The sequence below is a fragment of the Tachypleus tridentatus genome, chromosome 8, assembly GCF_004210375.1.
Source record: "Tachypleus tridentatus isolate NWPU-2018 chromosome 8, ASM421037v1, whole genome shotgun sequence".
Lineage (NCBI taxonomy): Eukaryota > Metazoa > Arthropoda > Merostomata > Xiphosura > Limulidae > Tachypleus > Tachypleus tridentatus.
Genome location: NC_134832.1, coordinates 52,721,465 through 52,747,150, shown reverse-complemented (window position 1 = coordinate 52,747,150; position 25,686 = coordinate 52,721,465). Strand labels below are relative to the sequence as shown.

The window sequence follows — 25,686 nt, the reverse complement described above, 5'->3', positions numbered from 1 at the left end:
GCAGCTAGTCATCGCCACCCACCCCCAACTCTTGGGCTACTCTTTTACCAACGAATAGTGGGATTGACCGTAACATTATAACACACTCATGGCTGAAAGGGCGAGCATGCTTGGTGTAACAGGGATTCGAATCCGTGACCCTTGGATTACGAGTCGAGTTCCTTAAACACTTAGCCATGCTGGGCCCTCTTAGAAGGAATGATTGAAAGCAAGGCATTAACTACATAAAATATCCTATTTCTGTACAATGTGTCAATTGCCCTTATGATATCCCTCCAACAACAATTTGCTGAATACCTACCTCAAAGCCTCCCAGTGACACAGCGGCATATCTGCGGATTTACAACTCTATAAATCGAGTTTCATACCCGTCGTCGGCAAAGCACAGATAGCCCATTTTGTAGTTTGTTCTTAACAACAAACTACCTCAAATAGTTATGAATTATTCAGTCGAATGTTTTTCACAAAATCTATAACTCTAAAAATTTCATTATTTTGGTGCGCAAGATTTATCATCACACAACGTATATCATCATAAATATATCAGTAAGTTTTTTTATAGCAAAGTCACACAGACTATCTGCTGTGTCTACCAAATGGTATCGAACCCCTGATTTTAACGTTGTAAATCCGTAGGCTTAACGCTGTCCAAGCGGGAGGACACACCAGTATGTCTGGCTCTTATGAATCAGTTGACTCATAAAGTGTTTCATTATGTTTGTTATGACCTTAAAATAATCATCGCATAGAAATAGTACTGGTCACCAATTTATCACTTCATTCATCTTTCAGATATTAACTTTATTATGTGAATCAGTTGACTCACAATGTGTTTCATTTTGTTTGTTATGACCTTAAAATAATCATCGCATAGAAATAGTACTGGTCACCAATTTATCAGTTCTTCCATCTTTCAGATATTAACTTTATTATGTGAATCAGTTGACTCATAATGTGTTTCATTTTGTTTGTTATGACCTTAAAATAATCATCGCATAGAAATAGTACTGGTCACCAATTTATCAGTTCTTCCATCTTTCAGATATTAAATTTATTATGTGAATCAGTTGACTCATAACGTGTTTCAATTTGTTTGTTATGACCTTAAAATAATCATCGTATAGAAATAGTACTGGTCACCAATTTATCAGTTCTTTCATCTTTCAGATATTAACGTTATTATGTGAATCAGTTGACTCATAATGTGTTTCATTTTGTTTGTTATGACCTTAAAATAATCATCGCATAGAAATAGTACTGGTCACAAATTTATCAGCTCTTCCATCTTTCAGATATTAACTTTATTATGTGAATCAGTTGACCCATAATGTGTTTCATTTTGTTTGTTATGACCTTAAAATAATCATCGCATAGAAATAGTATTGGTCACAAATTTATCAGCTCTTACATCTTTCAGATAATAACTTTATTATATGAATCAGTTGACCCATAATGTGTTTCATTTTGTTTGTTATGACCTTAAAATAATCATCGCATAGAAATAGTACTGATCACCAATTAATCAGTTCTTTCATCTTTCAGATATTAACTTTATTATGTGAATCAGTTGACTCATAATGTGTTTCATTTTGTTTGTTATGACCTTAAAATAATCATCGTATAGAAATAGTACTGGTCACCAATTTATCAGTTCTTTCATCTTTCAGATATTAACTTTATTATGTGAATCAGTTGACTCATAATGTGTTTCATTTTGATTGTTATCACCTTAAAATAATCATCGCATAGAAATAGTACTGGTCACAAATTTATCAGTTCTTCCATCTTTCAGATATTAACTTTATTATGTGAATCAGTTGACTCACAATGTGTTTCATTTTGTTTGTTATGACCTTAAAATAATCATCGCATAGAAATAGTACTGATCACCAATTTATCAGTTCTTTCATCTTTCAGATATTAACTTTATTATGTGAATCAGTTGACTCATAATGTGTTTCATTTTGTTTCTTATAACCTTAAAATAATCATCGCATAGAAATAGTACTGGTCACCAATTTATCAGTTCTTCCATCTTTCAGATATTAACTTTATTATGTGAATCAGTTGACTCATAATGTGTTTCATTTTGTTTGTTATGACCTTAAAATAATCATCGTATAGAAATAGTACTGGTCACCAATTTATCAGTTCTTTCATCTTTCAGATATTAACTTTATTATGTGAATCAGTTGACTCATAATGTGTTTCATTTTGTTTGTTATGACCTTAAAATAATCATCGCATAGAAATAGTACTGGTCACCAATTTATCAGTTCTTCCATCTTTCAGATATTAACTTTATTATGTGAATCAGTTGACTCATAATGTGTTTCATTTTGTTTGTTATGACCTTAAAATAATCATCGCATAGAAATAGTACTGGTCACAAATTTATCAGTTCTTCCATCTTTCAGATATTAACTTTATTATGTGAATCAGTTGACTCATAATGTGTTTCATTTTGTTTGTTATGACCTTAAAATAATCATCGCATAGAAATAGTACTGGTCACAAATTTATCAGTTCTTCCATCTTTCAGACATTAACTTTATTATATGAATCAGTTGACTCATAAAGTGTTTTATTTTGTTTGTTATGACCTTAAAATAATCATCGCATAGAAATAGTACTGGTCACCAATTTATCAGTTCTTCCATCTTTCAGATATTAACTTTATTATGTGAATCAGTTGACTCATAATGTGTTTCATTTTGTTTGTTATGACCTTAAAATAATCATCGCATAGAAATAGTACTGGTCACCAATTTATCAGTTCTTCCATCTTTCAGATATTAACTTTATTATGTGAATCAGTTGACTCATAAAGTGTTTTATTTTGTTTGTTATGACCTTAAAATAATCATCGCATAGAAATAGTACTGGTCACAAATTTATCAGTTCTTCCATCTTTCAGATATTAACTTTATTATGTGAATCAGTTGACTCATAATGTGTTTCATTTTGTTTGTTATGACCTTAAAATAATCATCGCATAGAAATAGTACTGGTCACAAATTTATCAGTTCTTCCATCTTTCAGATATTAACTTTATTATGTGAATCAGTTGACTCATAATGTGTTTCATTTTGTTTGTTATGACCTTAAAATAATCATCGCATAGAAATAGTACTGGTCACAAATTTATCAGTTCTTCCATCTTTCAGATATTAACTTTATTATGTGAATCAGTTGACTCATAATGTGTTTCATTTTGTTTGTTATGACCTTAAAATAATCATCGCATAGAAATAGTACTGGTCACCAATTTATCAGTTCTTCCATCTTTCAGATATTAACTTTATTATGTGAATCAGTTGACTCATAATGTGTTTCATTTTGTTTGTTATGACCTTAAAATAATCATCGCATAGAAATAGTACTGATCACCAATTTATCAGTTCTTCCATCTTTCAGATATTAACTTTATTATGTGAATCAGTTGACTCATAATGTGTTTCATTTTGTTTGTTATGACCTTAAAATAATCATCGCATAGAAATAGTACTGGTCACCAATTTATCAGTTCTTCCATCTTTCAGATATTAACTTTATTATGTGAATCAGTTGACTCATAATGTGTTTCATTTTGTTTGTTATGACCTTAAAATAATCATCGCATAGAAATAGTACTGGTCACAAATTTATCAGTTCTTCCATCTTTCAGATATTAACTTTATTATGTGAATCAGTTGACTCATAATGTGTTTCATTTTGTTTGTTATGACCTTAAAATAATCATCGCATAGAAATAGTACTGGTCACAAATTTATCAGTTCTTCCATCTTTCAGATATTAACTTTATTATGTGAATCAGTTGACTCATAATGTGTTTCATTTTGTTTGTTATGACCTTAAAATAATCATCGTATAGAAATAGTACTGGTCACCAATTTATCAGTTCTTTCATCTTTCAGATATTAACTTTATTATGTGAATCAGTTGACTCATAATGTGTTTCATTTTGTTTGTTATGACCTTAAAATAATCATCGCATAGAAATAGTACTGGTCACCAATTTATCAGTTCTTCCATCTTTCAGATATTAACTTTATTATGTGAATCAGTTGACTCATAATGTGTTTCATTTTGTTTGTTATGACCTTAAAATAATCATCGCATAGAAATAGTACTGGTCACCAATTTATCAGTTCTTCCATCTTTCAGATATTAACTTTATTATGTGAATCAGTTGACTCATAATGTGTTTCATTTTGTTTGTTATGACCTTAAAATAATCATCGCATAGAAATAGTACTGGTCACCAATTTATCAGTTCTTCCATCTTTCAGATATTAACTTTATTATGTGAATCAGTTGACTCATAATGTGTTTCATTTTGTTTGTTATGACCTTAAAATAATCATCGCATAGAAATAGTACTGGTCACCAATTTATCAGTTCTTCCATCTTTCAGATATTAACTTTATTATGTGAATCAGTTGACTCATAATGTGTTTCATTTTGTTTGTTATGACCTTAAAATAATCATCGCATAGAAATAGTACTGGTCACCAATTTATCAGTTCTTCCATCTTTCAGATATTAACTTTATTATGTGAATCAGTTGACTCATAATGTGTTTCATTTTGTTTGTTATGACCTTAAAATAATCATCGCATAGAAATAGTACTGGTCACCAATTTATCAGTTCTTCCATCTTTCAGATATTAACTTTATTATGTGAATCAGTTGACTCATAATGTGTTTCATTTTGTTTGTTATGACCTTAAAATAATCATCGCATAGAAATAGTACTGGTCACAAATTTATCAGTTCTTCCATCTTTCAGATATTAACTTTATTATGTGAATCAGTTGACTCATAATGTGTTTCATTTTGTTTGTTATGACCTTAAAATAATCATCGCATAGAAATAGTACTGGTCACCAATTTATCAGTTCTTCCATCTTTCAGATATTAACTTTATTATGTGAATCAGTTGACTCATAATGTGTTTCATTTTGTTTGTTATGACCTTAAAATAATCATCGCATAGAAATAGTACTGGTCACCAATTTATCAGTTCTTCCATCTTTCAGATATTAACTTTATTATGTGAATCAGTTGACTCATAATGTGTTTCATTTTGTTTGTTATGACCTTAAAATAATCATCGCATAGAAATAGTACTGGTCACCAATTTATCAGTTCTTCCATCTTTCAGATATTAACTTTATTATGTGAATCAGTTGACTCATAATGTGTTTCATTTTGTTTGTTATGACCTTAAAATAATCATCGCATAGAAATAGTACTGGTCACCAATTTATCAGTTCTTCCATCTTTCAGATATTAACTTTATTATGTGAATCAGTTGACTCATAATGTGTTTCATTTTGTTTGTTATGACCTTAAAATAATCATCGCATAGAAATAGTACTGGTCACCAATTTATCAGTTCTTCCATCTTTCAGATATTAACTTTATTATGTGAATCAGTTGACTCATAATGTGTTTCATTTTGTTTGTTATGACCTTAAAATAATCATCGCATAGAAATAGTACTGGTCACCAATTTATCAGTTCTTCCATCTTTCAGATATTAACTTTATTATGTGAATCAGTTGACTCATAATGTGTTTCATTTTGTTTGTTATGACCTTAAAATAATCATCGCATAGAAATAGTACTGGTCACCAATTTATCAGTTCTTCCATCTTTCAGATATTAACTTTATTATGTGAATCAGTTGACTCATAATGTGTTTCATTTTGTTTGTTATGACCTTAAAATAATCATCGCATAGAAATAGTACTGGTCACAAATTTATCAGTTCTTCCATCTTTCAGATATTAACTTTATTATGTGAATCAGTTGACTCATAATGTGTTTCATTTTGTTTGTTATGACCTTAAAATAATCATCGCATAGAAATAGTACTGGTCACCAATTTATCAGTTCTTCCATCTTTCAGATATTAACTTTATTATGTGAATCAGTTGACTCATAATGTGTTTCATTTTGTTTGTTATGACCTTAAAATAATCATCGCATAGAAATAGTACTGGTCACCAATTTATCAGTTCTTCCATCTTTCAGATATTAACTTTATTATGTGAATCAGTTGACTCATAATGTGTTTCATTTTGTTTGTTATGACCTTAAAATAATCATCGCATAGAAATAGTACTGGTCACCAATTTATCAGTTCTTCCATCTTTCAGATATTAACTTTATTATGTGAATCAGTTGACTCATAATGTGTTTCATTTTGTTTGTTATGACCTTAAAATAATCATCGCATAGAAATAGTACTGGTCACAAATTTATCAGTTCTTCCATCTTTCAGATATTAACTTTATTATGTGAATCAGTTGACTCATAATGTGTTTCATTTTGTTTGTTATGACCTTAAAATAATCATCGCATAGAAATAGTACTGGTCACCAATTTATCAGTTCTTCCATCTTTCAGATATTAACTTTATTATGTGAATCAGTTGACTCATAATGTGTTTCATTTTGTTTGTTATGACCTTAAAATAATCATCGCATAGAAATAGTACTGGTCACCAATTTATCAGTTCTTCCATCTTTCAGATATTAACTTTATTATGTGAATCAGTTGACTCATAATGTGTTTCATTTTGTTTGTTATGACCTTAAAATAATCATCGCATAGAAATAGTACTGGTCACCAATTTATCAGTTCTTCCATCTTTCAGATATTAACTTTATTATGTGAATCAGTTGACTCATAATGTGTTTCATTTTGTTTGTTATGACCTTAAAATAATCATCGCATAGAAATAGTACTGGTCACCAATTTATCAGTTCTTCCATCTTTCAGATATTAACTTTATTATGTGAATCAGTTGACTCATAATGTGTTTCATTTTGTTTGTTATGACCTTAAAATAATCATCGCATAGAAATAGTACTGGTCACCAATTTATCAGTTCTTCCATCTTTCAGATATTAACTTTATTATGTGAATCAGTTGACTCATAATGTGTTTCATTTTGTTTGTTATGACCTTAAAATAATCATCGCATAGAAATAGTACTGGTCACCAATTTATCAGTTCTTCCATCTTTCAGATATTAACTTTATTATGTGAATCAGTTGACTCATAATGTGTTTCATTTTGTTTGTTATGACCTTAAAATAATCATCGCATAGAAATAGTACTGGTCACCAATTTATCAGTTCTTCCATCTTTCAGATATTAACTTTATTATGTGAATCAGTTGACTCATAATGTGTTTCATTTTGTTTGTTATGACCTTAAAATAATCATCGCATAGAAATAGTACTGGTCACCAATTTATCAGTTCTTCCATCTTTCAGATATTAACTTTATTATGTGAATCAGTTGACTCATAATGTGTTTCATTTTGTTTGTTATGACCTTAAAATAATCATCGCATAGAAATAGTACTGGTCACCAATTTATCAGTTCTTCCATCTTTCAGATATTAACTTTATTATGTGAATCAGTTGACTCATAATGTGTTTCATTTTGTTTGTTATGACCTTAAAATAATCATCGCATAGAAATAGTACTGGTCACCAATTTATCAGTTCTTCCATCTTTCAGATATTAACTTTATTATGTGAATCAGTTGACTCATAATGTGTTTCATTTTGTTTGTTATGACCTTAAAATAATCATCGCATAGAAATAGTACTGGTCACCAATTTATCAGTTCTTCCATCTTTCAGATATTAACTTTATTATGTGAATCAGTTGACTCATAATGTGTTTCATTTTGTTTGTTATGACCTTAAAATAATCATCGCATAGAAATAGTACTGGTCACCAATTTATCAGTTCTTCCATCTTTCAGATATTAACTTTATTATGTGAATCAGTTGACTCATAATGTGTTTCATTTTGTTTGTTATGACCTTAAAATAATCATCGCATAGAAATAGTACTGGTCACCAATTTATCAGTTCTTCCATCTTTCAGATATTAACTTTATTATGTGAATCAGTTGACTCATAATGTGTTTCATTTTGTTTGTTATGACCTTAAAATAATCATCGCATAGAAATAGTACTGGTCACCAATTTATCAGTTCTTCCATCTTTCAGATATTAACTTTATTATGTGAATCAGTTGACTCATAATGTGTTTCATTTTGTTTGTTATGACCTTAAAATAATCATCGCATAGAAATAGTACTGGTCACCAATTTATCAGTTCTTCCATCTTTCAGATATTAACTTTATTATGTGAATCAGTTGACTCATAATGTGTTTCATTTTGTTTGTTATGACCTTAAAATAATCATCGCATAGAAATAGTACTGGTCACCAATTTATCAGTTCTTCCATCTTTCAGATATTAACTTTATTATGTGAATCAGTTGACTCATAATGTGTTTCATTTTGTTTGTTATGACCTTAAAATAATCATCGCATAGAAATAGTACTGGTCACCAATTTATCAGTTCTTCCATCTTTCAGATATTAACTTTATTATGTGAATCAGTTGACTCATAATGTGTTTCATTTTGTTTGTTATGACCTTAAAATAATCATCGCATAGAAATAGTACTGGTCACCAATTTATCAGTTCTTCCATCTTTCAGATATTAACTTTATTATGTGAATCAGTTGACTCATAATGTGTTTCATTTTGTTTGTTATGACCTTAAAATAATCATCGCATAGAAATAGTACTGGTCACCAATTTATCAGTTCTTCCATCTTTCAGATATTAACTTTATTATGTGAATCAGTTGACTCATAATGTGTTTCATTTTGTTTGTTATGACCTTAAAATAATCATCGCATAGAAATAGTACTGGTCACCAATTTATCAGTTCTTCCATCTTTCAGATATTAACTTTATTATGTGAATCAGTTGACTCATAATGTGTTTCATTTTGTTTGTTATGACCTTAAAATAATCATCGCATAGAAATAGTACTGGTCACCAATTTATCAGTTCTTCCATCTTTCAGATATTAACTTTATTATGTGAATCAGTTGACTCATAATGTGTTTCATTTTGTTTGTTATGACCTTAAAATAATCATCGCATAGAAATAGTACTGGTCACCAATTTATCAGTTCTTCCATCTTTCAGATATTAACTTTATTATGTGAATCAGTTGACTCATAATGTGTTTCATTTTGTTTGTTATGACCTTAAAATAATCATCGCATAGAAATAGTACTGGTCACCAATTTATCAGTTCTTCCATCTTTCAGATATTAACTTTATTATGTGAATCAGTTGACTCATAATGTGTTTCATTTTGTTTGTTATGACCTTAAAATAATCATCGCATAGAAATAGTACTGGTCACCAATTTATCAGTTCTTCCATCTTTCAGATATTAACTTTATTATGTGAATCAGTTGACTCATAATGTGTTTCATTTTGTTTGTTATGACCTTAAAATAATCATCGCATAGAAATAGTACTGGTCACCAATTTATCAGTTCTTCCATCTTTCAGATATTAACTTTATTATGTGAATCAGTTGACTCATAATGTGTTTCATTTTGTTTGTTATGACCTTAAAATAATCATCGCATAGAAATAGTACTGGTCACCAATTTATCAGTTCTTCCATCTTTCAGATATTAACTTTATTATGTGAATCAGTTGACTCATAATGTGTTTCATTTTGTTTGTTATGACCTTAAAATAATCATCGCATAGAAATAGTACTGGTCACCAATTTATCAGTTCTTCCATCTTTCAGATATTAACTTTATTATGTGAATCAGTTGACTCATAATGTGTTTCATTTTGTTTGTTATGACCTTAAAATAATCATCGCATAGAAATAGTACTGGTCACCAATTTATCAGTTCTTCCATCTTTCAGATATTAACTTTATTATGTGAATCAGTTGACTCATAATGTGTTTCATTTTGTTTGTTATGACCTTAAAATAATCATCGCATAGAAATAGTACTGGTCACCAATTTATCAGTTCTTCCATCTTTCAGATATTAACTTTATTATGTGAATCAGTTGACTCATAATGTGTTTCATTTTGTTTGTTATGACCTTAAAATAATCATCGCATAGAAATAGTACTGGTCACCAATTTATCAGTTCTTCCATCTTTCAGATATTAACTTTATTATGTGAATCAGTTGACTCATAATGTGTTTCATTTTGTTTGTTATGACCTTAAAATAATCATCGCATAGAAATAGTACTGGTCACCAATTTATCAGTTCTTCCATCTTTCAGATATTAACTTTATTATGTGAATCAGTTGACTCATAATGTGTTTCATTTTGTTTGTTATGACCTTAAAATAATCATCGCATAGAAATAGTACTGGTCACCAATTTATCAGTTCTTCCATCTTTCAGATATTAACTTTATTATGTGAATCAGTTGACTCATAATGTGTTTCATTTTGTTTGTTATGACCTTAAAATAATCATCGCATAGAAATAGTACTGGTCACCAATTTATCAGTTCTTCCATCTTTCAGATATTAACTTTATTATGTGAATCAGTTGACTCATAATGTGTTTCATTTTGTTTGTTATGACCTTAAAATAATCATCGCATAGAAATAGTACTGGTCACCAATTTATCAGTTCTTCCATCTTTCAGATATTAACTTTATTATGTGAATCAGTTGACTCATAATGTGTTTCATTTTGTTTGTTATGACCTTAAAATAATCATCGCATAGAAATAGTACTGGTCACCAATTTATCAGTTCTTCCATCTTTCAGATATTAACTTTATTATGTGAATCAGTTGACTCATAATGTGTTTCATTTTGTTTGTTATGACCTTAAAATAATCATCGCATAGAAATAGTACTGGTCACCAATTTATCAGTTCTTCCATCTTTCAGATATTAACTTTATTATGTGAATCAGTTGACTCATAATGTGTTTCATTTTGTTTGTTATGACCTTAAAATAATCATCGCATAGAAATAGTACTGGTCACCAATTTATCAGTTCTTCCATCTTTCAGATATTAACTTTATTATGTGAATCAGTTGACTCATAATGTGTTTCATTTTGTTTGTTATGACCTTAAAATAATCATCGCATAGAAATAGTACTGGTCACCAATTTATCAGTTCTTCCATCTTTCAGATATTAACTTTATTATGTGAATCAGTTGACTCATAATGTGTTTCATTTTGTTTGTTATGACCTTAAAATAATCATCGCATAGAAATAGTACTGGTCACCAATTTATCAGTTCTTCCATCTTTCAGATATTAACTTTATTATGTGAATCAGTTGACTCATAATGTGTTTCATTTTGTTTGTTATGACCTTAAAATAATCATCGCATAGAAATAGTACTGGTCACCAATTTATCAGTTCTTCCATCTTTCAGATATTAACTTTATTATGTGAATCAGTTGACTCATAATGTGTTTCATTTTGTTTGTTATGACCTTAAAATAATCATCGCATAGAAATAGTACTGGTCACCAATTTATCAGTTCTTCCATCTTTCAGATATTAACTTTATTATGTGAATCAGTTGACTCATAATGTGTTTCATTTTGTTTGTTATGACCTTAAAATAATCATCGCATAGAAATAGTACTGGTCACCAATTTATCAGTTCTTCCATCTTTCAGATATTAACTTTATTATGTGAATCAGTTGACTCATAATGTGTTTCATTTTGTTTGTTATGACCTTAAAATAATCATCGCATAGAAATAGTACTGGTCACCAATTTATCAGTTCTTCCATCTTTCAGATATTAACTTTATTATGTGAATCAGTTGACTCATAATGTGTTTCATTTTGTTTGTTATGACCTTAAAATAATCATCGCATAGAAATAGTACTGGTCACCAATTTATCAGTTCTTCCATCTTTCAGATATTAACTTTATTATGTGAATCAGTTGACTCATAATGTGTTTCATTTTGTTTGTTATGACCTTAAAATAATCATCGCATAGAAATAGTACTGGTCACCAATTTATCAGTTCTTCCATCTTTCAGATATTAACTTTATTATGTGAATCAGTTGACTCATAATGTGTTTCATTTTGTTTGTTATGACCTTAAAATAATCATCGCATAGAAATAGTACTGGTCACCAATTTATCAGTTCTTCCATCTTTCAGATATTAACTTTATTATGTGAATCAGTTGACTCATAATGTGTTTCATTTTGTTTGTTATGACCTTAAAATAATCATCGCATAGAAATAGTACTGGTCACCAATTTATCAGTTCTTCCATCTTTCAGATATTAACTTTATTATGTGAATCAGTTGACTCATAATGTGTTTCATTTTGTTTGTTATGACCTTAAAATAATCATCGCATAGAAATAGTACTGGTCACCAATTTATCAGTTCTTCCATCTTTCAGATATTAACTTTATTATGTGAATCAGTTGACTCATAATGTGTTTCATTTTGTTTGTTATGACCTTAAAATAATCATCGCATAGAAATAGTACTGGTCACCAATTTATCAGTTCTTCCATCTTTCAGATATTAACTTTATTATGTGAATCAGTTGACTCATAATGTGTTTCATTTTGTTTGTTATGACCTTAAAATAATCATCGCATAGAAATAGTACTGGTCACCAATTTATCAGTTCTTCCATCTTTCAGATATTAACTTTATTATGTGAATCAGTTGACTCATAATGTGTTTCATTTTGTTTGTTATGACCTTAAAATAATCATCGCATAGAAATAGTACTGGTCACCAATTTATCAGTTCTTCCATCTTTCAGATATTAACTTTATTATGTGAATCAGTTGACTCATAATGTGTTTCATTTTGTTTGTTATGACCTTAAAATAATCATCGCATAGAAATAGTACTGGTCACCAATTTATCAGTTCTTCCATCTTTCAGATATTAACTTTATTATGTGAATCAGTTGACTCATAATGTGTTTCATTTTGTTTGTTATGACCTTAAAATAATCATCGCATAGAAATAGTACTGGTCACCAATTTATCAGTTCTTCCATCTTTCAGATATTAACTTTATTATGTGAATCAGTTGACTCATAATGTGTTTCATTTTGTTTGTTATGACCTTAAAATAATCATCGCATAGAAATAGTACTGGTCACCAATTTATCAGTTCTTCCATCTTTCAGATATTAACTTTATTATGTGAATCAGTTGACTCATAATGTGTTTCATTTTGTTTGTTATGACCTTAAAATAATCATCGCATAGAAATAGTACTGGTCACCAATTTATCAGTTCTTCCATCTTTCAGATATTAACTTTATTATGTGAATCAGTTGACTCATAATGTGTTTCATTTTGTTTGTTATGACCTTAAAATAATCATCGCATAGAAATAGTACTGGTCACCAATTTATCAGTTCTTCCATCTTTCAGATATTAACTTTATTATGTGAATCAGTTGACTCATAATGTGTTTCATTTTGTTTGTTATGACCTTAAAATAATCATCGCATAGAAATAGTACTGGTCACCAATTTATCAGTTCTTCCATCTTTCAGATATTAACTTTATTATGTGAATCAGTTGACTCATAATGTGTTTCATTTTGTTTGTTATGACCTTAAAATAATCATCGCATAGAAATAGTACTGGTCACCAATTTATCAGTTCTTCCATCTTTCAGATATTAACTTTATTATGTGAATCAGTTGACTCATAATGTGTTTCATTTTGTTTGTTATGACCTTAAAATAATCATCGCATAGAAATAGTACTGGTCACCAATTTATCAGTTCTTCCATCTTTCAGATATTAACTTTATTATGTGAATCAGTTGACTCATAATGTGTTTCATTTTGTTTGTTATGACCTTAAAATAATCATCGCATAGAAATAGTACTGGTCACCAATTTATCAGTTCTTCCATCTTTCAGATATTAACTTTATTATGTGAATCAGTTGACTCATAATGTGTTTCATTTTGTTTGTTATGACCTTAAAATAATCATCGCATAGAAATAGTACTGGTCACCAATTTATCAGTTCTTCCATCTTTCAGATATTAACTTTATTATGTGAATCAGTTGACTCATAATGTGTTTCATTTTGTTTGTTATGACCTTAAAATAATCATCGCATAGAAATAGTACTGGTCACCAATTTATCAGTTCTTCCATCTTTCAGATATTAACTTTATTATGTGAATCAGTTGACTCATAATGTGTTTCATTTTGTTTGTTATGACCTTAAAATAATCATCGCATAGAAATAGTACTGGTCACCAATTTATCAGTTCTTCCATCTTTCAGATATTAACTTTATTATGTGAATCAGTTGACTCATAATGTGTTTCATTTTGTTTGTTATGACCTTAAAATAATCATCGCATAGAAATAGTACTGGTCACCAATTTATCAGTTCTTCCATCTTTCAGATATTAACTTTATTATGTGAATCAGTTGACTCATAATGTGTTTCATTTTGTTTGTTATGACCTTAAAATAATCATCGCATAGAAATAGTACTGGTCACCAATTTATCAGTTCTTCCATCTTTCAGATATTAACTTTATTATGTGAATCAGTTGACTCATAATGTGTTTCATTTTGTTTGTTATGACCTTAAAATAATCATCGCATAGAAATAGTACTGGTCACCAATTTATCAGTTCTTCCATCTTTCAGATATTAACTTTATTATGTGAATCAGTTGACTCATAATGTGTTTCATTTTGTTTGTTATGACCTTAAAATAATCATCGCATAGAAATAGTACTGGTCACCAATTTATCAGTTCTTCCATCTTTCAGATATTAACTTTATTATGTGAATCAGTTGACTCATAATGTGTTTCATTTTGTTTGTTATGACCTTAAAATAATCATCGCATAGAAATAGTACTGGTCACCAATTTATCAGTTCTTCCATCTTTCAGATATTAACTTTATTATGTGAATCAGTTGACTCATAATGTGTTTCATTTTGTTTGTTATGACCTTAAAATAATCATCGCATAGAAATAGTACTGGTCACCAATTTATCAGTTCTTCCATCTTTCAGATATTAACTTTATTATGTGAATCAGTTGACTCATAATGTGTTTCATTTTGTTTGTTATGACCTTAAAATAATCATCGCATAGAAATAGTACTGGTCACCAATTTATCAGTTCTTCCATCTTTCAGATATTAACTTTATTATGTGAATCAGTTGACTCATAATGTGTTTCATTTTGTTTGTTATGACCTTAAAATAATCATCGCATAGAAATAGTACTGGTCACCAATTTATCAGTTCTTCCATCTTTCAGATATTAACTTTATTATGTGAATCAGTTGACTCATAATGTGTTTCATTTTGTTTGTTATGACCTTAAAATAATCATCGCATAGAAATAGTACTGGTCACCAATTTATCAGTTCTTCCATCTTTCAGATATTAACTTTATTATGTGAATCAGTTGACTCATAATGTGTTTCATTTTGTTTGTTATGACCTTAAAATAATCATCGCATAGAAATAGTACTGGTCACCAATTTATCAGTTCTTCCATCTTTCAGATATTAACTTTATTATGTGAATCAGTTGACTCATAATGTGTTTCATTTTGTTTGTTATGACCTTAAAATAATCATCGCATAGAAATAGTACTGGTCACCAATTTATCAGTTCTTCCATCTTTCAGATATTAACTTTATTATGTGAATCAGTTGACTCATAATGTGTTTCATTTTGTTTGTTATGACCTTAAAATAATCATCGCATAGAAATAGTACTGGTCACCAATTTATCAGTTCTTCCATCTTTCAGATATTAACTTTATTATGTGAATCAGTTGACTCATAATGTGTTTCATTTTGTTTGTTATGACCTTAAAATAATCATCGCATAGAAATAGTACTGGTCACCAATTTATCAGTTCTTCCATCTTTCAGATATTAACTTTATTATGTGAATCAGTTGACTCATAATGTGTTTCATTTTGTTTGTTATGACCTTAAAATAATCATCGCATAGAAATAGTACTGGTCACCAATTTATCAGTTCTTCCATCTTTCAGATATTAACTTTATTATGTGAATCAGTTGACTCATAATGTGTTTCATTTTGTTTGTTATGACCTTAAAATAATCATCGCATAGAAATAGTACTGGTCACCAATTTATCAGTTCTTCCATCTTTCAGATATTAACTTTATTATGTGAATCAGTTGACTCATAATGTGTTTCATTTTGTTTGTTATGACCTTAAAATAATCATCGCATAGAAATAGTACTGGTCACCAATTTATCAGTTCTTCCATCTTTCAGATATTAACTTTATTATGTGAATCAGTTGACTCATAATGTGTTTCATTTTGTTTGTTATGACCTTAAAATAATCATCGCATAGAAATAGTACTGGTCACCAATTTATCAGTTCTTCCATCTTTCAGATATTAACTTTATTATGTGAATCAGTTGACTCATAATGTGTTTCATTTTGTTTGTTATGACCTTAAAATAATCATCGCATAGAAATAGTACTGGTCACCAATTTATCAGTTCTTCCATCTTTCAGATATTAACTTTATTATGTGAATCAGTTGACTCATAATGTGTTTCATTTTGTTTGTTATGACCTTAAAATAATCATCGCATAGAAATAGTACTGGTCACAAATTTATCAGTTCTTCCATCTTTCAGATATTAACTTTATTATGTGAATCAGTTGACTCATAATGTGTTTCATTTTGTTTGTTATGACCTTAAAATAATCATCGCATAGAAATAGTACTGGTCACCAATTTATCAGTTCTTCCATCTTTCAGATATTAACTTTATTATGTGAATCAGTTGACTCATAATGTGTTTCATTTTGTTTGTTATGACCTTAAAATAATCATCGCATAGAAATAGTACTGGTCACCAATTTATCAGTTCTTCCATCTTTCAGATATTAACTTTATTATGTGAATCAGTTGACTCATAATGTGTTTCATTTTGTTTGTTATGACCTTAAAATAATCATCGCATAGAAATAGTACTGGTCACCAATTTATCAGTTCTTCCATCTTTCAGATATTAACTTTATTATGTGAATCAGTTGACTCATAATGTGTTTCATTTTGTTTGTTATGACCTTAAAATAATCATCGCATAGAAATAGTACTGGTCACCAATTTATCAGTTCTTCCATCTTTCAGATATTAACTTTATTATGTGAATCAGTTGACTCATAATGTGTTTCATTTTGTTTGTTATGACCTTAAAATAATCATCGCATAGAAATAGTACTGGTCACCAATTTATCAGTTCTTCCATCTTTCAGATATTAACTTTATTATGTGAATCAGTTGACTCATAATGTGTTTCATTTTGTTTGTTATGACCTTAAAATAATCATCGCATAGAAATAGTACTGGTCACCAATTTATCAGTTCTTCCATCTTTCAGATATTAACTTTATTATGTGAATCAGTTGACTCATAATGTGTTTCATTTTGTTTGTTATGACCTTAAAATAATCATCGCATAGAAATAGTACTGGTCACCAATTTATCAGTTCTTCCATCTTTCAGATATTAACTTTATTATGTGAATCAGTTGACTCATAATGTGTTTCATTTTGTTTGTTATGACCTTAAAATAATCATCGCATAGAAATAGTACTGGTCACCAATTTATCAGTTCTTCCATCTTTCAGATATTAACTTTATTATGTGAATCAGTTGACTCATAATGTGTTTCATTTTGTTTGTTATGACCTTAAAATAATCATCGCATAGAAATAGTACTGGTCACCAATTTATCAGTTCTTCCATCTTTCAGATATTAACTTTATTATGTGAATCAGTTGACTCATAATGTGTTTCATTTTGTTTGTTATGACCTTAAAATAATCATCGCATAGAAATAGTACTGGTCACCAATTTATCAGTTCTTCCATCTTTCAGATATTAACTTTATTATGTGAATCAGTTGACTCATAATGTGTTTCATTTTGTTTGTTATGACCTTAAAATAATCATCGCATAGAAATAGTACTGGTCACCAATTTATCAGTTCTTCCATCTTTCAGATATTAACTTTATTATGTGAATCAGTTGACTCATAATGTGTTTCATTTTGTTTGTTATGACCTTAAAATAATCATCGCATAGAAATAGTACTGGTCACCAATTTATCAGTTCTTCCATCTTTCAGATATTAACTTTATTATGTGAATCAGTTGACTCATAATGTGTTTCATTTTGTTTGTTATGACCTTAAAATAATCATCGCATAGAAATAGTACTGGTCACCAATTTATCAGTTCTTCCATCTTTCAGATATTAACTTTATTATGTGAATCAGTTGACTCATAATGTGTTTCATTTTGTTTGTTATGACCTTAAAATAATCATCGCATAGAAATAGTACTGGTCACCAATTTATCAGTTCTTCCATCTTTCAGATATTAACTTTATTATGTGAATCAGTTGACTCATAATGTGTTTCATTTTGTTTGTTATGACCTTAAAATAATCATCGCATAGAAATAGTACTGGTCACCAATTTATCAGTTCTTCCATCTTTCAGATATTAACTTTATTATGTGAATCAGTTGACTCATAATGTGTTTCATTTTGTTTGTTATGACCTTAAAATAATCATCGCATAGAAATAGTACTGGTCACCAATTTATCAGTTCTTCCATCTTTCAGATATTAACTTTATTATGTGAATCAGTTGACTCATAATGTGTTTCATTTTGTTTGTTATGACCTTAAAATAATCATCGCATAGAAATAGTACTGGTCACCAATTTATCAGTTCTTCCATCTTTCAGATATTAACTTTATTATGTGAATCAGTTGACTCATAATGTGTTTCATTTTGTTTGTTATGACCTTAAAATAATCATCGCATAGAAATAGTACTGGTCACCAATTTATCAGTTCTTCCATCTTTCAGATATTAACTTTATTATGTGAATCAGTTGACTCATAATGTGTTTCATTTTGTTTGTTATGACCTTAAAATAATCATCGCATAGAAATAGTACTGGTCACCAATTTATCAGTTCTTCCATCTTTCAGATATTAACTTTATTATGTGAATCAGTTGACTCATAATGTGTTTCATTTTGTTTGTTATGACCTTAAAATAATCATCGCATAGAAATAGTACTGGTCACCAATTTATCAGTTCTTCCATCTTTCAGATATTAACTTTATTATGTGAATCAGTTGACTCATAATGTGTTTCATTTTGTTTGTTATGACCTTAAAATAATCATCGCATAGAAATAGTACTGGTCACCAATTTATCAGTTCTTCCATCTTTCAGATATTAACTTTATTATGTGAATCAGTTGACTCATAATGTGTTTCATTTTGTTTGTTATGACCTTAAAATAATCATCGCATAGAAATAGTACTGGTCACCAATTTATCAGTTCTTCCATCTTTCAGATATTAACTTTATTATGTGAATCAGTTGACTCATAATGTGTTTCATTTTGTTTGTTATGACCTTAAAATAATCATCGCATAGAAATAGTACTGGTCACCAATTTATCAGTTCTTCCATCTTTCAGATATTAACTTTATTATGTGAATCAGTTGACTCATAATGTGTTTCATTTTGTTTGTTATGACCTTAAAATAATCATCGCATAGAAATAGTACTGGTCACCAATTTATCAGTTCTTCCATCTTTCAGATATTAACTTTATTATGTGAATCAGTTGACTCATAATGTGTTTCATTTTGTTTGTTATGACCTTAAAATAATCATCGCATAGAAATAGTACTGGTCACCAATTTATCAGTTCTTCCATCTTTCAGATATTAACTTTATTATGTGAATCAGTTGACTCATAATGTGTTTCATTTTGTTTGTTATGACCTTAAAATAATCATCGCATAGAAATAGTACTGGTCACCAATTTATCAGTTCTTCCATCTTTCAGATATTAACTTTATTATGTGAATCAGTTGACTCATAATGTGTTTCATTTTGTTTGTTATGACCTTAAAATAATCATCGCATAGAAATAGTACTGGTCACCAATTTATCAGTTCTTCCATCTTTCAGATATTAACTTTATTATGTGAATCAGTTGACTCATAATGTGTTTCATTTTGTTTGTTATGACCTTAAAATAATCATCGCATAGAAATAGTACTGGTCACCAATTTATCAGTTCTTCCATCTTTCAGATATTAACTTTATTATGTGAATCAGTTGACTCATAATGTGTTTCATTTTGTTTGTTATGACCTTAAAATAATCATCGCATAGAAATAGTACTGGTCACCAATTTATCAGTTCTTCCATCTTTCAGATATTAACTTTATTATGTGAATCAGTTGACTCATAATGTGTTTCATTTTGTTTGTTATGACCTTAAAATAATCATCGCATAGAAATAGTACTGGTCACCAATTTATCAGTTCTTCCATCTTTCAGATATTAACTTTATTATGTGAATCAGTTGACTCATAATGTGTTTCATTTTGTTTGTTATGACCTTAAAATAATCATCGCATAGAAATAGTACTGGTCACCAATTTATCAGTTCTTCCATCTTTCAGATATTAACTTTATTATGTGAATCAGTTGACTCATAATGTGTTTCATTTTGTTTGTTATGACCTTAAAATAATCATCGCATAGAAATAGTACTGGTCACCAATTTATCAGTTCTTCCATCTTTCAGATATTAACTTTATTATGTGAATCAGTTGACTCATAATGTGTTTCATTTTGTTTGTTATGACCTTAAAATAATCATCGCATAGAAATAGTACTGGTCACCAATTTATCAGTTCTTCCATCTTTCAGATATTAACTTTATTATGTGAATCAGTTGACTCATAATGTGTTTCATTTTGTTTGTTATGACCTTAAAATAATCATCGCATAGAAATAGTACTGGTCACCAATTTATCAGTTCTTCCATCTTTCAGATATTAACTTTATTATGTGAATCAGTTGACTCATAATGTGTTTCATTTTGTTTGTTATGACCTTAAAATAATCATCGCATAGAAATAGTACTGGTCACCAATTTATCAGTTCTTCCATCTTTCAGATATTAACTTTATTATGTGAATCAGTTGACTCATAATGTGTTTCATTTTGTTTGTTATGACCTTAAAATAATCATCGCATAGAAATAGTACTGGTCACCAATTTATCAGTTCTTCCATCTTTCAGATATTAACTTTATTATGTGAATCAGTTGACTCATAATGTGTTTCATTTTGTTTGTTATGACCTTAAAATAATCATCGCATAGAAATAGTACTGGTCACCAATTTATCAGTTCTTCCATCTTTCAGATATTAACTTTATTATGTGAATCAGTTGACTCATAATGTGTTTCATTTTGTTTGTTATGACCTTAAAATAATCATCGCATAGAAATAGTACTGGTCACCAATTTATCAGTTCTTCCATCTTTCAGATATTAACTTTATTATGTGAATCAGTTGACTCATAATGTGTTTCATTTTGTTTGTTATGACCTTAAAATAATCATCGCATAGAAATAGTACTGGTCACCAATTTATCAGTTCTTCCATCTTTCAGATATTAACTTTATTATGTGAATCAGTTGACTCATAATGTGTTTCATTTTGTTTGTTATGACCTTAAAATAATCATCGCATAGAAATAGTACTGGTCACCAATTTATCAGTTCTTCCATCTTTCAGATATTAACTTTATTATGTGAATCAGTTGACTCATAATGTGTTTCATTTTGTTTGTTATGACCTTAAAATAATCATCGCATAGAAATAGTACTGGTCACCAATTTATCAGTTCTTCCATCTTTCAGATATTAACTTTATTATGTGAATCAGTTGACTCATAATGTGTTTCATTTTGTTTGTTATGACCTTAAAATAATCATCGCATAGAAATAGTACTGGTCACCAATTTATCAGTTCTTCCATCTTTCAGATATTAACTTTATTATGTGAATCAGTTGACTCATAATGTGTTTCATTTTGTTTGTTATGACCTTAAAATAATCATCGCATAGAAATAGTACTGGTCACCAATTTATCAGTTCTTCCATCTTTCAGATATTAACTTTATTATGTGAATCAGTTGACTCATAATGTGTTTCATTTTGTTTGTTATGACCTTAAAATAATCATCGCATAGAAATAGTACTGGTCACAAATTTATCAGTTCTTCCATCTTTCAGATATTAACTTTATTATGTGAATCAGTTGACTCATAATGTGTTTCATTTTGTTTGTTATGACCTTAAAATAATCATCGCATAGAAATAGTACTGGTCACCAATTTATCAGTTCTTCCATCTTTCAGATATTAACTTTATTATGTGAATCAGTTGACTCATAATGTGTTTCATTTTGTTTGTTATGACCTTAAAATAATCATCGCATAGAAATAGTACTGGTCACCAATTTATCAGTTCTTCCATCTTTCAGATATTAACTTTATTATGTGAATCAGTTGACTCATAATGTGTTTCATTTTGTTTGTTATGACCTTAAAATAATCATCGCATAGAAATAGTACTGGTCACCAATTTATCAGTTCTTCCATCTTTCAGATATTAACTTTATTATGTGAATCAGTTGACTCATAATGTGTTTCATTTTGTTTGTTATGACCTTAAAATAATCATCGCATAGAAATAGTACTGGTCACCAATTTATCAGTTCTTCCATCTTTCAGATATTAACTTTATTATGTGAATCAGTTGACTCATAATGTGTTTCATTTTGTTTGTTATGACCTTAAAATAATCATCGCATAGAAATAGTACTGGTCACCAATTTATCAGTTCTTCCATCTTTCAGATATTAACTTTATTATGTGAATCAGATATTAACTTTATTATGTGAATCAGTTGACTCATAATGTGTTTCATTTTGTTTGTTATGACCTTAAAATAATCATCGCATAGAAATAGTACTGGTCACCAATTTATCAGTTCTTCCATCTTTCAGATATTAACTTTATTATGTGAATCAGTTGACTCATAATGTGTTTCATTTTGTTTGTTATGACCTTAAAATAATCATCGCATAGAAATAGTACTGGTCACCAATTTATCAGTTCTTCCATCTTTCAGATATTAACTTTATTATGTGAATCAGTTGACTCATAATGTGTTTCATTTTGTTTGTTATGACCTTAAAATAATCATCGCATAGAAATAGTACTGGTCACCAATTTATCAGTTCTTCCATCTTTCAGATATTAACTTTATTATGTGAATCAGTTGACTCATAATGTGTTTCATTTTGTTTGTTATGACCTTAAAATAATCATCGCATAGAAATAGTACTGGTCACCAATTTATCAGTTCTTCCATCTTTCAGATATTAACTTTATTATGTGAATCAGTTGACTCATAATGTGTTTCATTTTGTTTGTTATGACCTTAAAATAATCATCGCATAGAAATAGTACTGGTCACCAATTTATCAGTTCTTCCATCTTTCAGATATTAACTTTATTATGTGAATCAGTTGACTCATAATGTGTTTCATTTTGTTTGTTATGACCTTAAAATAATCATCGCATAGAAATAGTACTGGTCACCAATTTATCAGTTCTTCCATCTTTCAGATATTAACTTTATTATGTGAATCAGTTGACTCATAATGTGTTTCATTTTGTTTGTTATGACCTTAAAATAATCATCGCATAGAAATAGTACTGGTCACAAATTTATCAGTTCTTCCATCTTTCAGATATTAACTTTATTATGTGAATCAGTTGACTCATAATGTGTTTCATTTTGTTTGTTATGACCTTAAAATAATCATCGCATAGAAATAGTACTGGTCACCAATTTATCAGTTCTTCCATCTTTCAGATATTAACTTTATTATGTGAATCAGTTGACTCATAATGTGTTTCATTTTGTTTGTTATGACCTTAAAATAATCATCGCATAGAAATAGTACTGGTCACAAATTTATCAGTTCTTCCATCTTTCAGATATTAACTTTATTATGTGAATCAGTTGACTCATAATGTGTTTCATTTTGTTTGTTATGACCTTAAAATAATCATCGCATAGAAATAGTACTGGTCACAAATTTATCAGTTCTTCCATCTTTCAGATATTAACTTTATTATGTGAATCAGTTGACTCATAATGTGTTTCATTTTGTTTGTTATGACCTTAAAATAATCATCGCATAGAAATAGTACTGGTCACCAATTTATCAGTTCTTCCATCTTTCAGATATTAACTTTATTATGTGAATCAGTTGACTCATAATGTGTTTCATTTTGTTTGTTATGACCTTAAAATAATCATCGCATAGAAATAGTACTGGTCACCAATTTATCAGTTCTTCCATCTTTCAGATATTAACTTTATTATGTGAATCAGTTGACTCATAATGTGTTTCATTTTGTTTGTTATGACCTTAAAATAATCATCGCATAGAAATAGTACTGGTCACCAATTTATCAGTTCTTCCATCTTTCAGATATTAACTTTATTATGTGAATCAGTTGACTCATAATGTGTTTCATTTTGTTTGTTATGACCTTAAAATAATCATCGCATAGAAATAGTACTGGTCACCAATTTATCAGTTCTTCCATCTTTCAGATATTAACTTTATTATGTGAATCAGTTGACTCATAATGTGTTTCATTTTGTTTGTTATGACCTTAAAATAATCATCGCATAGAAATAGTACTGGTCACCAATTTATCAGTTCTTCCATCTTTCAGATATTAACTTTATTATGTGAATCAGTTGACTCATAATGTGTTTCATTTTGTTTGTTATGACCTTAAAATAATCATCGCATAGAAATAGTACTGGTCACCAATTTATCAGTTCTTCCATCTTTCAGATATTAACTTTATTATGTGAATCAGTTGACTCATAATGTGTTTCATTTTGTTTGTTATGACCTTAAAATAATCATCGCATAGAAATAGTACTGGTCACCAATTTATCAGTTCTTCCATCTTTCAGATATTAACTTTATTATGTGAATCAGTTGACTCATAATGTGTTTCATTTTGTTTGTTATGACCTTAAAATAATCATCGCATAGAAATAGTACTGGTCACAAATTTATCAGTTCTTCCATCTTTCAGATATTAACTTTATTATGTGAATCAGTTGACTCATAATGTGTTTCATTTTGTTTGTTATGACCTTAAAATAATCATCGCATAGAAATAGTACTGGTCACCAATTTATCAGTTCTTCCATCTTTCAGATATTAACTTTATTATGTGAATCAGTTGACTCATAATGTGTTTCATTTTGTTTGTTATGACCTTAAAATAATCATCGCATAGAAATAGTACTGGTCACCAATTTATCAGTTCTTCCATCTTTCAGATATTAACTTTATTATGTGAATCAGTTGACTCATAATGTGTTTCATTTTGTTTGTTATGACCTTAAAATAATCATCGCATAGAAATAGTACTGGTCACCAATTTATCAGTTCTTCCATCTTTCAGATATTAACTTTATTATGTGAATCAGTTGACTCATAATGTGTTTCATTTTGTTTGTTATGACCTTAAAATAATCATCGCATAGAAATAGTACTGGTCACCAATTTATCAGTTCTTCCATCTTTCAGATATTAACTTTATTATGTGAATCAGTTGACTCATAATGTGTTTCATTTTGTTTGTTATGACCTTAAAATAATCATCGCATAGAAATAGTACTGGTCACAAATTTATCAGTTCTTCCATCTTTCAGATATTAACTTTATTATGTGAATCAGTTGACTCATAATGTGTTTCATTTTGTTTGTTATGACCTTAAAATAATCATCGCATAGAAATAGTACTGGTCACAAATTTATCAGTTCTTCCATC

General features: G+C 29.0%; 1 protein-coding gene across 3 annotated transcripts in view; it reads left to right on the top strand.

The window, feature by feature from the left end:
* Positions 1–25,686, top strand: part of LOC143222407 (epithelial sodium channel subunit alpha-like) — a 293,985-nt gene that overhangs the window by 24,259 nt on the left and 244,040 nt on the right. The gene's annotated exons all lie outside the window — the stretch shown is intronic.